At 53.0% G+C, this 13,874-nt stretch overlaps 1 protein-coding gene across 3 annotated transcripts in view; it reads left to right on the top strand.

Annotated features, from left to right (window-relative positions):
- PTP4A3 (protein tyrosine phosphatase 4A3) overlaps positions 1-13,874 on the top strand; it is a 39,976-nt gene that overhangs the window by 12,848 nt on the left and 13,254 nt on the right. Inside the window, exon 1 of one of the 3 annotated variants that reach the window (XM_080580853.1) lies at positions 11,240-11,261. The exons of the other annotated variants lie outside the window; for them this stretch is intronic. The gene's annotated coding sequence lies outside the window, so the exon portion shown is untranslated. Of the gene's footprint in view, positions 1-11,239; positions 11,262-13,874 lie in introns of those variants that run through there. 3 annotated transcript variants of the gene reach the window in all.

Below are 13,874 nucleotides of genomic sequence, written 5' to 3'. Positions count from 1 at the left end.
ATGCTCGGCTTTTCTTGGCTTCCTTACTTCAAGTTGCTCTTTGCAACCGAGCGAGAGGGATCGAGGTGCCTGTTCCTCTCACACAGCCTCCCGACGTGGTCTTGCCCACGGTGAAACCAGCGCAGGGGTGGAGCAGTCCGTCGGGCAGGAATTCAGAGCAGCCCAACAGCTCTCCGCAGAGCCGCGATGGCAGGCGGCCCGCATTTCACAAGTGGGGTTTTCCCATCAGACTCTCCTGCTGCTATAAATAACAGGAAACGTTCTGCCGTCTCTGCTCTGGAGAAGGTCAGGAGCTGGATTCTGTGGTCTCTGGAGTTTTAATGAGATTGGAGGTCCATGCAGCATACCCAGAAGTCCCCTGGGATGGCCTGCCTGAGGCCCTTTGGTTCCTTGGATGGCGAAGTCTCAAGCACCGGCCTTTGGCAGAGTCGCCTTAGCCACCCTTTTGAGATGTCAGGTCCTGCTAAACCCTCCACGTGCTGTTCGTCTCCGAGACCAGATGTTTACTCCTGGATCGCTGCCGAACCTGCTCGTGAGAGGTTTGATCCATCCCCTGCCTGCGGCAGGCAAAGCTTCTGCTGTGGGTCCCGGGACAGACAGGCGGACACCAGCTGCTGCTCCCCTGAGCTTGCCGGGAGCTCGTCTTGCGATTTCCCTCACCAGCACTTGGTATAGTACTTGTGGTGGGCAGATTCCTAAAATTTACCCTTTGCCTTCTCCATCAAGGAGGCTGACTTTTCCTGAATCTTTGTTGGGGCTGAGGGACCAGCCCTTTGACTCCCGGGCTGTTGGTCAGAGGTGGGAAGGTGGGGTGGGAAACCTGTGTCCTCTGACGGCCAACCATTGTGGTTGTCAGTGCAACAGGGGAAAAAAGAGCCCCTAGTGAATGAAAGAAAACTTGGCACTCAGTGAGCCAAAATTTCTAGCTTTTATTCAAATCATAGTATTTGTCTTGCAGTATTCCCCCAAACCAATACTCAGTCAAGAGTGAGGTGAAACTAGCCATGCAGTGCTCTCCTATCTCCGTTGTTCAGGTCTGCTCCTGAATGTCTCCCTTCAACTACGTTTTTTCTTGGCAACATCTCGCTGCCTATAAATGCACACGTACCACAGCAAGGTTCCTACCCAAATTCTGGTTCCTCAAGGTTGCTGTCCTCCATCCTCGTGGGCAGGACTTTGGTTAACATGTGGTGCCTGGTGAGGTGGAAAGATGGTCTGAAGAGGCATAGACCACAATAACTTACATCTCGTGCAACTGATGTGTGCAAATAAATCTCTTAAAATAGGGATGTGGGTGTCCCATGCTGCTGCTGTAGTTAGTATGAGGGATGGGGAGTTACTTCCAGAAGTTGACTTGCTCCTCAGCCCTCTGTCTCTGTATTAATTAGAGAAGGAGTGAATGCAAAGGGTAAATGGTGTTTCTCCAGGTCTAGCTGGCTTGGAAAAAACTCATGCACACCTTCCCTGGCTGGTCGCAGTTGTGGGTCTCCGTTGGGCTTGTATTTCCCGTTGGGCATCCCCAGCTTCTCTCCTCGTGGTTCTCCCCTTGGGCTTGCGGCAGGATGGAAATGCGACAAATCCACCAGGAAGATCTGGCTCCGGGAGTCTGCTCAGACATCTCAGCAGCTTTCCCTGGTGGTGGAGAGCTGTGTCGCCCCAGCAGCCACGCGGGGAGGAGGCAAAGCCGCCGGCTGCTGCCTCTCCCTTTTCCCCAGCAGCTGCAGGAATGCTTTGATGTCTGCTCCTCCGGCCCGAGCACCCAGCACCAAGATTAACCACCCGTCAGACCCTTTCGCTGCCTCCAGATTAATCTCCTAAACGCAGGCAAGCCCCGCTCAGAGGGCTCCCGGTATTCCCTCCTTGTAAAGGAAGGGTTAAAAATAGTTTCTTCCCTTGCACCTGCTCCTCCAAAGCCAAAAGTGAGTTTTATTTTTACAGCCCAGATTTCCTGGTGGCTGTCTTCTCTGGTGGGGTGTAGGGGAACGGGGCAAATAGAAAAATCATCAGTCTTAATAGCGCAAAGAAAATAGGCAGCGTGGAAAGTGCTTGTGCTACACATGGGTTGGAGGGAGCCCTTTCCCTCCTTCTTACAACCACGTGCTTCAAAACTGGGGCAGAAGTGCAGCTGCAGTGTTGGTCCTCAGGAAAAACACCTGATTTTGCTCTTCTTTTGTATTTTTCCAGGCCAACCCTTCAAGGGACAGGAGGGCTGAACAATTGCAAATGGGACTGTGTGTTTGTGGGAGTGTTATTTGTGGGGTTTCCTGGGTCTAAGTTAGCATCCCCTGTGCAGAGCTCTGAAGCGGACAAGGAAGCCTGGCTCGGCCCTGATTAAACGGTTTCAGTGAGGGCGAATTATTATTTTTTTTAAGGCCTGCATGTTTACATTTCATAAGCTTATTTTAAAACACGTGTATACAAGAGCAGGCTTATTTATAAGGCAGAATAGCCTACTGTGTCCTTACCTGACTTGAGTGTCAAGGAAGCAGCTTTTTTTTTTAACTTTTTACAAGCGTGGTTTAAAATAAAATCCTGGTTTGTTGCACCCCAGTGAATCTGCCCGGGAGGAGGTCAGTGCAAGGTCTTGTTTTCTGACTGTAAAAAGCTCTTCTGCTTGTTTACAGAGCTTCTTCTTGCCAGCTGTCATTTTAGGATAATCTGTTAATGACAGCTATAGGTAAAAAACTCATTTCCATCCCCCAGAGTCCTGGCAAGCCTACACTGCCAAAATCCCAAACTAGCCCAGCTTCCCAGCGAAAAGCCTTTGGGAACTTTCCATCTGTAGAGCAGGATCTGCTGGGTGACCCATTCAGCCGAGGTCTTGGCAAGGTTTCTGGCTCCAAATCCCCAAGGTAAATACATAAGAAAGCCTTTTAGGGGCGATGGGCATTATCTGCCTCTTAGTCCCGCTGGCAAAAACCGCGGGAGAGGCCCCGCTGGCTGCCCCCGAGGGGTTTCTCCAGCAAGGATGGGGTAATCCTGAGTGAGGAGGAGGTGGAGGAGTGAGGGGGTGCCAGCAGCCAGGGGAGGATTTTATTCTTCATTCGCTGTTTTAACTCTCTGAACTGGTGAGGAGCACCTTATGGTGGTGCAGAAAAGCTTCAGGTGAATGTTAAGTGTGGTGAGATGTTAAGTATGGGCCTTAATGGCAGACCCAAGGAGTGAAGTCAGTCACTAAGTCTCACAAAAGAGAAGTGAAGCAAGTAAAATTTCTCTCACATGGGAGGAAAGATGTTTTTATGCCTATGCTGAGAGAGATTTTTCTGCTTTTAGCAAACTTTCACGAAGCCCGTGGTCCTGGTGGGTATGCTGAAGGCCTAGGAGGCCGGGAGGTGAGCAGCTACCTTGTGTACCCAAGGAAATAGCTGAAGCAGACATAGGGCGAGGGCCGGGTTTCCATCCAGCAGAGCTGTAAAACCAAAGCCCTGACCACTGGTGGTTATTTAAAGACTTCCTGCGATGGGAAGGTGCTTGGCCTACGTTCAGGCTGGGCGCCTGCTCTCTGCAAAGCCAAATAAACAGAATCCACTTGAACTTTCCACCTTGCGGGCTCGGCCAGATGCCTCATCCCTCGCTACAAGCGGGCCTGCTCCGTGCCTTGGACGGGCTCTGCCTCCAGGCCTCCACAGGGGATTTGGGGTGACCACCACACTGTGGGGTGCTTTTCCCTTCACCCAAAGGAGGAGTTGGGCGCTGTCATCCCACTGCTTGGAGCTGGAAGGCGGCAGCAGGGCGGGAAGGCCTGTGTCTCCAGGATGGGCTGGGATGTCCTACGTGTGGTCTGTGTCCTCAAATGACCATGGGCAGGGCAAAGAGAAAGGAAATTATATGCTTTAACTCTAGATGTGTGGTTTCAATGCTGATTTCCCAAGAGGGAGACAGCTGAGATATTTCCGTGTAGTTGGGTGCAGGAATTTTGTCCGTCCATCACGGACCTACTGGACGGAGTCCAACAACGGGACACAAAGATGGTGGGACAGGAGCAGCTCTCCTGTGAGGAGAGGCTGAGAGCTGGGACTGCTCAGCCTGAGGAGGAGGAGGCTCAGGGGGATCTCATCAATGTGCACAAACACCTGAAGGGAGGCTGCAGAGAGGACAGAGCCAGGCTCTTGTCAGTGGTGCCCAGTGCCAGGACAAGAGGCAGTGAGCACAAAATGGAGCACAGGAGGTTCCCCCTGAACATCAGGCAGCACTTCGGTGCCGTGCGGGTGGCTGAGCACTGGCACGGGTTGCCCAGAGAGGTTATGGAGTCTCCTCCTTGGAGATCTTCAAAAGCCACCAGGATAAGATTTGATAAGATTTATTTAACGTGGTGCACGTCTATCCTTGCTTCTGCCCCTTCCCTGGTGACCCAGGACATTTTGGCAACCCAGTGAACTCTGCAATGGATGCACCTCCGTGGATGGCTCCCTACTGCCAGCAGCAGCCCCATGGCCTGGGAACTTTTGCAAGACTTGGCAGCGGGGCCACTGCAGGCGTATTTCACACAGGACCCAAAAATATTGCTGTCAGTGCAGCGTTGGTCGGTTTGAACGCAGGGTCAGGTCCCTAAGAAATCAAGACTGTTGATGGACAAACCTAAGCATATTCGAATGTTTCGTCTGATTTTCTTGGATTGCAAAGTTTCCAAGGGAGCCAAAAAGCTCGCTTCTCTTCTTGTTTACTTTGCAGACCAGAAATACAGCTGGGTTCAGTGAAATTAGGAAGCTTAAGTTCTTGTAGCAATGTAGTAGAGGGGGCAACTGGAAAAGCTCAAATGTCTCCTTCAGAGCCCATAAAATAAGTCCAAGATGTTCTTCCCCAACTCTGCTGCCCTGTTTCTGCTCTGTGCCCGTGTTTGGCATTGATGCTGATGATTCAGGCACAGGGCAGCCCCGATATCAAAATCCTGACTTGACATTCCTCTGAATTTGTAGTAAGGCAGCAAATCTGGGGGCTTTTCTCTCGATAAAGGTCAATGAGTTGGGGCCACGCAGATGTTTCCAAGCACATGAGTGCCAGTGCTGAGTCTGGATGATAGCACGGGAGACGGCGGATGCAACCAGAGCATCGTTTTAAACTGCAAATGAACCCTGAAATGACAGCAAACTTGAAGCAAGCCCACGTTTCGGGCCAGGCTGGCCGTGAATCAGCTTCGGAAAATGAAAGATGAAACTTTCTGACTTCAGCTCAAGTTATGAACTTATAAACTCCCAATTATCTGATTTGCTGGAGGCAAGCCAGGGACAAACATTTTTCGAGGCGAGCATGTGGGATGGCTTCCTGAAAGTGAACTCATTCAAAAAGGCGTGATTTGGAAGCAAGAAGTTAGACTCAAAAGCTGATGTTTTGAACTGGGTTAATCCCACATGAATGTGGCTTACTATGGATTCCTGAGCTCCTTTTGAGCATCCTCTGTCCTGTTGCTCTGTGATAAATTGTAGGGGCACAATACACCACTTTCAAAAGTTGAAAAAATGCCTCTTTTTAAGCCCATCTGAATTTTGTCAAATGTGCAGAAAATTTCTTGGCTTGGTCTTTTCCCCCCAGATACCAAGCTGGTGGCTGGCCGTGAACTACATACAAGTGAAGGCCAACAAGGCAACCCACAGCCCGACTTTTTTTTTCATAGCACAACTTTGTGGTACCCGTTTCCCCTTTAAAAAATTAATTTCTTTTCTCTGTTACTTTAAAAAATGCTGTGTATTCCCCAAAACTATTTTCAGGTATATATTCTGATTTTCTTAATGGTTCCCCCCTTTGGTCAGCCTTATATTTTTACATAATTTAAGCTAAAAAATTATGTATATGTTTATGTATCTCTAAAATGCTAACTCAAAACTGAAAGAGGAATTTGGGAAATATGTTCAGTAGGCGGGGGGGGGGAGGGAATGGGGAATGGCATTTGTAGGCTCAGAAAGTGAAGCGTCCTTAACATGAATGGGATCAGTGGGATGGATTTGGAAATGGGACAACAAAAAGATGCTCGGTGGTCTTCCATGCTTCTCCAGCTGTCGTATCTCTCCTGCAGATAAAATGCTGAACGTTATCCTGCAGGTGAAACACAGGAGAGGCATCGTGCAGGCAGCTGGGCAGCAGTTCCCCCTGTGAACTGCTGGAAGTGCCACCTGCTGAAGTCAGTGGAGGTTTTGTTGAGCTCTGTTTGTTTTAGTCAAGCGGCTGGGTCAAGGACCGGGGTTTATCATCAAAGGGATGCACCCACGGCGCCGGCTGCTGGGAATTGTCCTCGTCCTTGGGGCTGTGGCCACAACCTGGGGGGATTGCCGGGGTGTGCTGTAGGTGAGGAGTTAGTGACACTGTGCCACTGCCTATGGCCCTGGTGCCTGTCCCCTCTGCGTCTCCATACCAGCAGCGGTGCTCACATCTCTGATTGTGGCAGCAAAATGGGTGAGTTCAAAGTTCTCTACATCCACCAAAATCTCTTGTTCCTACCCCAGTACAAGACTCGTATGCTGGGAGCAGGTTTGGGGTAGCACCCCTCTGCCTTGGAGCAAGGGGAAGGTTGCGTGGTGCACCTAAATGAGACTCACTGCTGTCCTTCCAGCTGGCAGGGGCCGTGGGTCCAGCTTAGCAGGAGAAACCTGCATCGCCAAAGCCCCTGAGCAGCCCTGTGACCACATCCCCTTAATCCAGCGCCCGCCTTTCTGCAGGGAAGCCTCGTGGCAAGGTCCCCGAAGTCTTTTAGGTATCACTGCCAGGCAGAGCAGACGCAGCCCGTGGGTAAAGCTCGGGGGAACTCCTTTTGCTGTGTTTCTAGTAAATGCCTGCCCAGGGCAGGGTAATGACTGCAGAGAGGATGTGCTCCATCCAGCTGATGGATGCAGTTTACGGTAGATCTGGAAATGGGGCCGGGGGGGGGGGGGGGGGGGGGGATTGTTCTCATCAGGAGGCTGATAAAATGCTGGGGAAATTCCTGCCTGGGAACACGCAGCAGTTTCGTGCTGTGCTGGTGCCTTCAATTACAGCGCTCATTTAGCAACCCTTGGCCGTCCGTCCCAACCCCGTGCTGCCCACGACGCCGTGCCAGGACAGCTGCAGATGGGCTGGGAACGGAGCCAGCTGAAAATCCACTTTTTTTTTTTTTTTAATTCCACCCCCCAAGGCGGGATCCGCTCCTGGTGCAATCGCCCAGGAGGCAGCTGCCAGCGAGAGCCCCTAAGAAAATGCCGGGGTCTGCGGGGATGGAGGAAAACCCCAATGCTGGAGGAAAAATATTCAGACTCTTGCATGAAATCTGGCATGGATGAGGCAAGCTTTCACGTGTTTAAAAGCTGGCTGTTGTGGTTTCACCAATCCTTGTCTTTTCCCCCTGTCCTTGTTGGCATCCAGCGCGCTATAATCACGATTTACCAGCAGGGAAGAGGAAATACCCCACGGGAAGGATGTTGCAGCACATTCACCCCTTGCTCTGGTGCAGGATTAGGGATGCTAAACCATACCCGGGAATCCAGGAGCCATCTTCTCATCTCCACCGCCGTGTGGGTCAGGAGCAGGGAGGTCGAGCCCAGCAGAGTGCTTGTTGGAAGAAGGTGAAATTACTGGGATGAGCTGCCCCACCCATGCAGGATGCTCGCTTGGCTGTTTTCTTCAATTAGGTATGCTCCTTTTGCTTTTCCATGCAGAAAAAAAAAGGCCGTTTCAACCTAAAAACAAAGACACAATTTGAGGAGCCTGCCTCATTTGGTGCTTGGTTTCACCAGGAACTTCTCGATGCTCGGGGCTGCCCATCCCCTGGCCGGTTTTGCTCTTAGCTCTCGCGTGCGGGGCCAAAGCTGCGGGACAGATTTGCAAAGTTAGCGAGGCGTCCTTTGTGCTGGCTGCTGCGAGCACTCTGTGCACAGCTCCTGTAGGGCGCTGTAATGCGGTTTTTCTGCTGAGATAGTTAAAATTCTGTGGGTTTCAGCCAGGTGTATTAATAGGTATGCCCTCCTTTAGCTGCCTCTCCGTACCACTGATTTTGTAAGGGAGGAACTGATCCAGCGCTAAGCATTGGGTATGTCTGCGTGGTCTCCGCAGATTTTCCCTGGTGTTATATTTTCTGTTTGCTGTAGCCGGGCTCTTTAGGAAGCAGCAGAAAAAAAGAGATGGAGAGAAAACCTCCCCGGAGAGCACCCGTTATGGGGTGGGTTGGGAACAGCTGCGTGTCCCCCAGCCTGAATCCATCTCGTGTGTCCCCGTGCCCCAATCTCAAGCCAATTATTTAACCCGCTCCTAAAGACCTCTGTTTCCCTAAGCAGAAAGGGGTGATGGGGATGCCCAGCCAGCAGCAGGTTTTCTGCCAAAATGCATGGAGGTGAGCCTGAAAATAAATATTTAATATCTTCGGCAGCTGGCTGCTGGCTTCATCATCAGAACTGATGAATTGAGGCTTGCAGCTTTATTTATCCAAGCCGGGGAAGCTCGATTGCTTTTGGCCTGCTTAGAGCCTGCTCCAGCGCAGCAAGGGTGGTCAGGAAATGCCACCCACGCCAGGGTGTCGAGATGTCCCTGAAACCACGGGGAGCAGAGCAGCTTGCGTGTCTCCAGGCCATCAAAACGTCCCCCTGGGGCCGGGGAGGACGTGCAGAGCGCAGATGAAACGCCGCGTCCTGTCTGTCCCGTCCCTGCCGGCTCCGGCCCTAGAAGCTGGGGAAGATTTCCTGCTGAGCAGGGCGGGGAGGCTTTCGCATCTCAGCCTTGATTTAATTTTCAGGTGATAAAAAAGCGTTGCGTCCCTGCCCGGCGCAGCTCAGCAGCCAGCACGTCCAAACGCTTCCCGTTCTGCAGGGAATTTGCATTTCCCTAAAGGCAGCACCGGTTTTATGCAAAATAGCCCCGATGAAAGAAATTCGAAGCCAAAGCGTGCTCGTGAGTAAGCAGTTCTTGGGGATTTTTTGTCGAGAAATCAGGTGCTCTCCTGCAAGCCTCTCGGCATTTCAGGGAGCAGCAGCATGCGCTGCCAGCCGGGGGCTCCTCCAAGCCTGAAAAGCTCCGGGTGAGGAGTGTTCCACCTCCACGTTGTCCCAGGAACACGGAAGAACGTGCTTTGGGGTAGCAATGTCTTGCTGCTGGGTTTGCTCCTTGCTGCACCATTCCCACGGGACGTGGCATCCCGAGTTGTTGCGGTGTTCACATGCAGCAGTGTCTGCTTTGTTACCATAAGCAAAGGTTTTCCTGACCGTAAAGCTTTAATCTCCTCTTTTCTTCCCTTCTTGCCATCCCTGGAAGACGTCAGCTTTCTGCAGTGCTCTCCAAAATCACCTGGGCACGGTGCACTGCAGCCAGCTGCGCAGTGCTGCACAACACCCCCCTTGCTTTCTCTACCAAGCCGGGAAGATGAGTGAGCAGCAGCATCCCGCAGCATTTCGGGCCTCTCCCACTCAGAGCAGGCTTTTTGCTCACGCAGACGGTTGTGATTTCTCTTTCCGAGACGCCGGGTTGTTTGCTGGCTTTTTTAAAGCCACCGATGAAGTCGGATGCTGCTCCTGGAGGCCTTCCACGCTGGGTGACCCCAGTGCACGTGGCTGGTTGCTGATCTGAATTCTGGGATTCTGGGGTCTGGGAGGTTGGTTGCCACAGAAATCAGTGCTTAAAGTCTCCCGGTGTTTGCAGTGGCTATGCAAAACATCTCCTTTCCGGAGCACCATCTACTTGCTGGCTCGGGCTTCTTCTTCCAAAGCAATGCTTGGTCCTGCCTCCTCCTCCTCCTCCCAGTCTGGCCCCCCATCTACCTGACTGACGGGATGTCAGGGGCGGCTGTGACTTCCAGCATTTCGTTCCCTTTGATCTTTTATTTAAGAGAAAACCACCTTTATTTGCTCAGCCAGCTCCGGCGGGTGGGGGACACCAGCACGGCGTCTCTCGGCGCTGGGCGTTTGCGCAAGAGCAGCGGCGGGTCAGACCAAAGCCCTGCGAGGTTTTGTCCCCGTGCATCAGAAACCGGCGGCTCGGAGGCGTTCGCAAACCCACTTTTGCCAACCCACGTGCTGTGGGTGGTGGAGGAAACCTAAAAGTGGGAGCAAGGACCCGCGAAATCCCTCTCAGCCTGCTGCCATTAACTCGGAGGAGCTGCCTGTCTTCGGGGCTCGGCTTCTCTGATCGATGCTGGCTCGCTGCCACCAGAGAAGATCTTTCCATAGGGCTTATCGCAAAGCAGCCCGAACATGTTTCCTCCTATCCCACGCTTTGCCATCCCCAGCACGTTGCGGGACAGCGTGTGCTTGCAACACCCCCCGCGGGTCGAAATCCGCCCCCGTTGGGCAGGTTGAGTCCCCTGGAGCCCCCTTCTTCGTCAACAAGCGTCCGGCGGTCGGCAGCGGGGTTGTGCAAGACACGCCGGTGACGCAGAGAGGGCTGCCTCTGCCCTTTGGTCAGGGCTTGCAGAGGTGGCAGGAGCAAGAGGTGTGGGTGCCCTCCGACACCTACGCACCGGGACCCCACCACCGAGCGGGGCCGCGCAAATCGGAGAGCGAAGTCGGGGTCCGGTTGGAGACGGGGGCTCAACCAGCGATTTGGGGGCGGACGGGGGGAAAAAATGCAGAAAATAATGCTATTTTTTCCCCAAAAATAGCTTTCCTGGCGCAAGTTTGAGCCAGGCTTTGATGGGAAGGTCTCAACAGCCCTTCCTGTCCTTCCCATCCCCACGAGCTGCTGCCAGCGCTCCTGGCGCTTCCCATTTGCCCTTCAGGCACCTGCCACGAATATTAGATTTGCTCAAAACCGCAAGAGCAGAGGGGCAGACGTTCGGCCACGATGGATATTCGGGGTGGTAGGGGCACGTGGTGGTGGTGGCCAAGGGGCCCTGCCAGCGCCAGGGTCGGTTGTTCCTCGAGGCGAGGATGATCCTTCGGGTTTTATCTTGCCGTGGATGCTCTCGAGCAAGCCTGGAAATGTCCCAACAGAGGAAGAATCCTCTTTTTTTTTTTCTCCCAATTTCTCTCACCAAAAGAAATCCCTGAGGGGTGTGAGCAGACACAGCACCCGGTATTTGGAGTTCCCTGTGCATCGGGTGCCGGAGCATAGGGACTGGCAATCCCCAAACAGCCAAACCCTCCCCAAAAACCCTCTCTGCATATCTGGGAGGCAGCCAGCTTCCAGTGTGCAATTACCATTCCCTGCAGAGTTGGCCTCGCCCCCCCCTACTTCTTCTTTTTTTTTGGATTTTTTTCCTCCTTTCCCTTCACATCCAAGCCAGGAAGAGCCTCTGACGTCGGCGCCGCAAGCCGGTGGGGGAAGGCGGTGGAGGGGATCTCCCGGATCATAAAACCAGGATCACATCGCCCGTGAGTTACCCATGGGGAGGGAGACGGATCGTTTTCCCCCAAATGCTGAATTTTTGGTGCCTTTTTTGCATTTTTCATGAGCGTCTCCCACTGGCCGAACCTCTTAGAGTGCAAGCGGGAGTTGGGCTAAAAGAAAGCTGTCTCTGCACACCCCGTATTTAGGTTGCTCGGGGAGGGTTGTAGGGGGGGTGAAACCCGAAACAGCAGCTAAAGGGGTGCCAAAGGGATGTCTGCAGCATCTCGTGTTACCTCCGGGGCTGTAGGTGCCTCTTCAAAGAATAAAAGTGCAAATAAAAGATAAAAAGGAGTCGATTGTGTTACCCCGGCCTCGGGTGCGTTCCCTGCTTGCACAACGCTGGGAGGACCGTGCTGTTATCTGTCTGTCTGTCTGTCTGTCTGCCGAGCTATCTGATCTTCCCCAGTCCTCCCTCTTTTCCCTGCCTCCCAAGTGCCTCCTGCTTGCGAATCTCCGCTCTGACGTCGTGACAGCATCCCGGCCTCTTTCCTAAATACCACCAAAAACTCCTTCAACCCAACCGAGGCTACAAGATAAGGGGCCACGCGGTTCTTTTCTGCAAATTTAGGTGGGAGCTGGTGTCTTACCGCGTGCTAAAAGGGAGCGGAGGGAGATGCAGGAACTCCTTGTCCTCTTTTTGCAGCTCAGCACCTGGAGCAGGACGTACTGGTGGCCGCCTACAGCTCTGCCCCCAGCCGCCGGGCTCCTGCGGGGTTTCTTGTTTTTGTCTCTCTCCTCCCGGACCTTTCCTGTCGAGTTCCCGTTTCCTTCCGCGCGGATGCGGCTGGAGGAAATCTCAGCGCGGTCGCTTTCCTCCAGCCGGCCCCTGCGATGGCCCCGCGTCTCCTCCAGGTCCTGGGGCACGGTGGTGGTGTCGGCAGCCCCAAGATAAGGGGTGGGTTTGTGCAAAACCGCTACGTGGGAATGACTGGGACTGCTCAGAAACTTGCGTTCACTTTTGGGGTTGTCGGGATGGAGATGCTCTCGGTGGAGCTGCGCTTGGGAGCAGAAGGACTCGGTCGTAAGGGGAAGAAGAGGTTGGTGGTATCCTGCTGCATGGGCTGAAACCCGCCGAGCAGATGTAACAGAGATGGGTGTTTTGCTCGTTTTTTTCTGAAGGTGAACGTTGAACATGAGATGAGTGCGCTCGGGGATGGCTATATTTATCTACGGGTAAGACGCGCATTGTCTGGGTGAGTAAGGCCCTTTGTTCCAAGTGAAAAACCCACGTGGAGCAACGATCTGGCTCTGCGGAGCTTCCTTTTCCTTTGCTTAGGGAGTTGCTGTGTTTAGGAAAACCTGACTTTAGCAGCTGCATCCCGCTAACCCCCGTCACACCAAACACCGGCTGTTCCTGCAGCCTGCCTTCTGCTCGTCGACCAAGCCCTTCCATTAGCTGCATCGAGGAAGACCTGCCCTTTATTTTGCGTCGAGGTACGGGGAGGACAAGCAGCCCCATCCCTGCCATTGCAGGGTTCTTCCCCAGATGGCTGGGATGAGGCCGAGGTGTGCACCACGGAGCCACCAGGCTGCAAATAAATAATTAGGAAGGGAGCCTGGTGCTCCTTTCCACTCCAGGATGTGTGCTTGGGGTGGTGGCTTGGTGGTTCCTGTGTCCTGGAGCAGCATCCCCATCCACTTGGGTCATAACAACCCCAAGGCAGCTTGGGGAAGGGTGCCCAGGGAAGTGGTGGAGTTCCCATCCCTGGAGATGTTCAAGAGACGTGTGGACGTGGCACTAAGGGGCATGGTTTAGTGGTGGGACTCCGTGGGTTGGTGATTGGACTTGATGATCTTGAAGGTCTTTTCCAACCTAGGTTGTTCTGTGATTGCTTCCTCACCATGCCAGAGTGCGTTTACCCTGTATCCTCATGGGACTCTTGTCTACAAAACCTCTTGTATGCTTGAATCTCTAGAAGGGGCATCCCCATGGCAAATAGGAGCTGGAGATTTCCAGCTCATGGCCTTGTTGGGTGACTTGCTCCACGTTTGTGCCATCCCCAAATCGGGGCTCTCTTTTGGGTCTGAGTTCTGCAGGTCACCCTTTTCTGGGTTTCTCAGACACAAACGACAGCACCATCCTCTTCCCTGCACCCTGCTGTGCACCAGGATCCGTCCATGGGCATCCCATCCCCGTGGGCTGATTTACTGCTTGTGCTTCCTCCTGCTCCCCTGGAGCTCTCGAGTCTGAAGGGTATTTATTCACTTGGCAGGTTATTAATATGAGCTGAAATCCCCTTGTCCGCATTGTTCTGCCGTACTTAATATGGTAATCAACTCCGCAGCCTGTATGGCCGGGGATGATTTGCGATTGAAAATCCATTAGGAATTTATGGGCTTTGGGCTGAATTGCTGGGACGTGCAGTTGCCAAAATACTTGAAATGCTTCCCCTGGAAATGAGACCTTGTGGGAAACGAGTGCTCGTTTTTCTCAAACACAATCGGTTCCCAGTGAGTCTCCATTGCTGGCAGCAAGTACACCCAAGGCAGTAAAAAAATACCCTATAATATGCAGGGCACCTATGGAGCACGAAGCGAAGACCGGACTATGGCTCCCGACATGCAGTGCAGAGCTGCACTCAATCCCTTCCAACCAC

Source organism: Anser brachyrhynchus, assembly GCF_964034855.1.
Source record: "Anser brachyrhynchus genome assembly, chromosome: 2".
Lineage (NCBI taxonomy): Eukaryota > Metazoa > Chordata > Aves > Anseriformes > Anatidae > Anser > Anser brachyrhynchus.
This window is presented reverse-complemented; position numbering and strand designations above follow the sequence as displayed.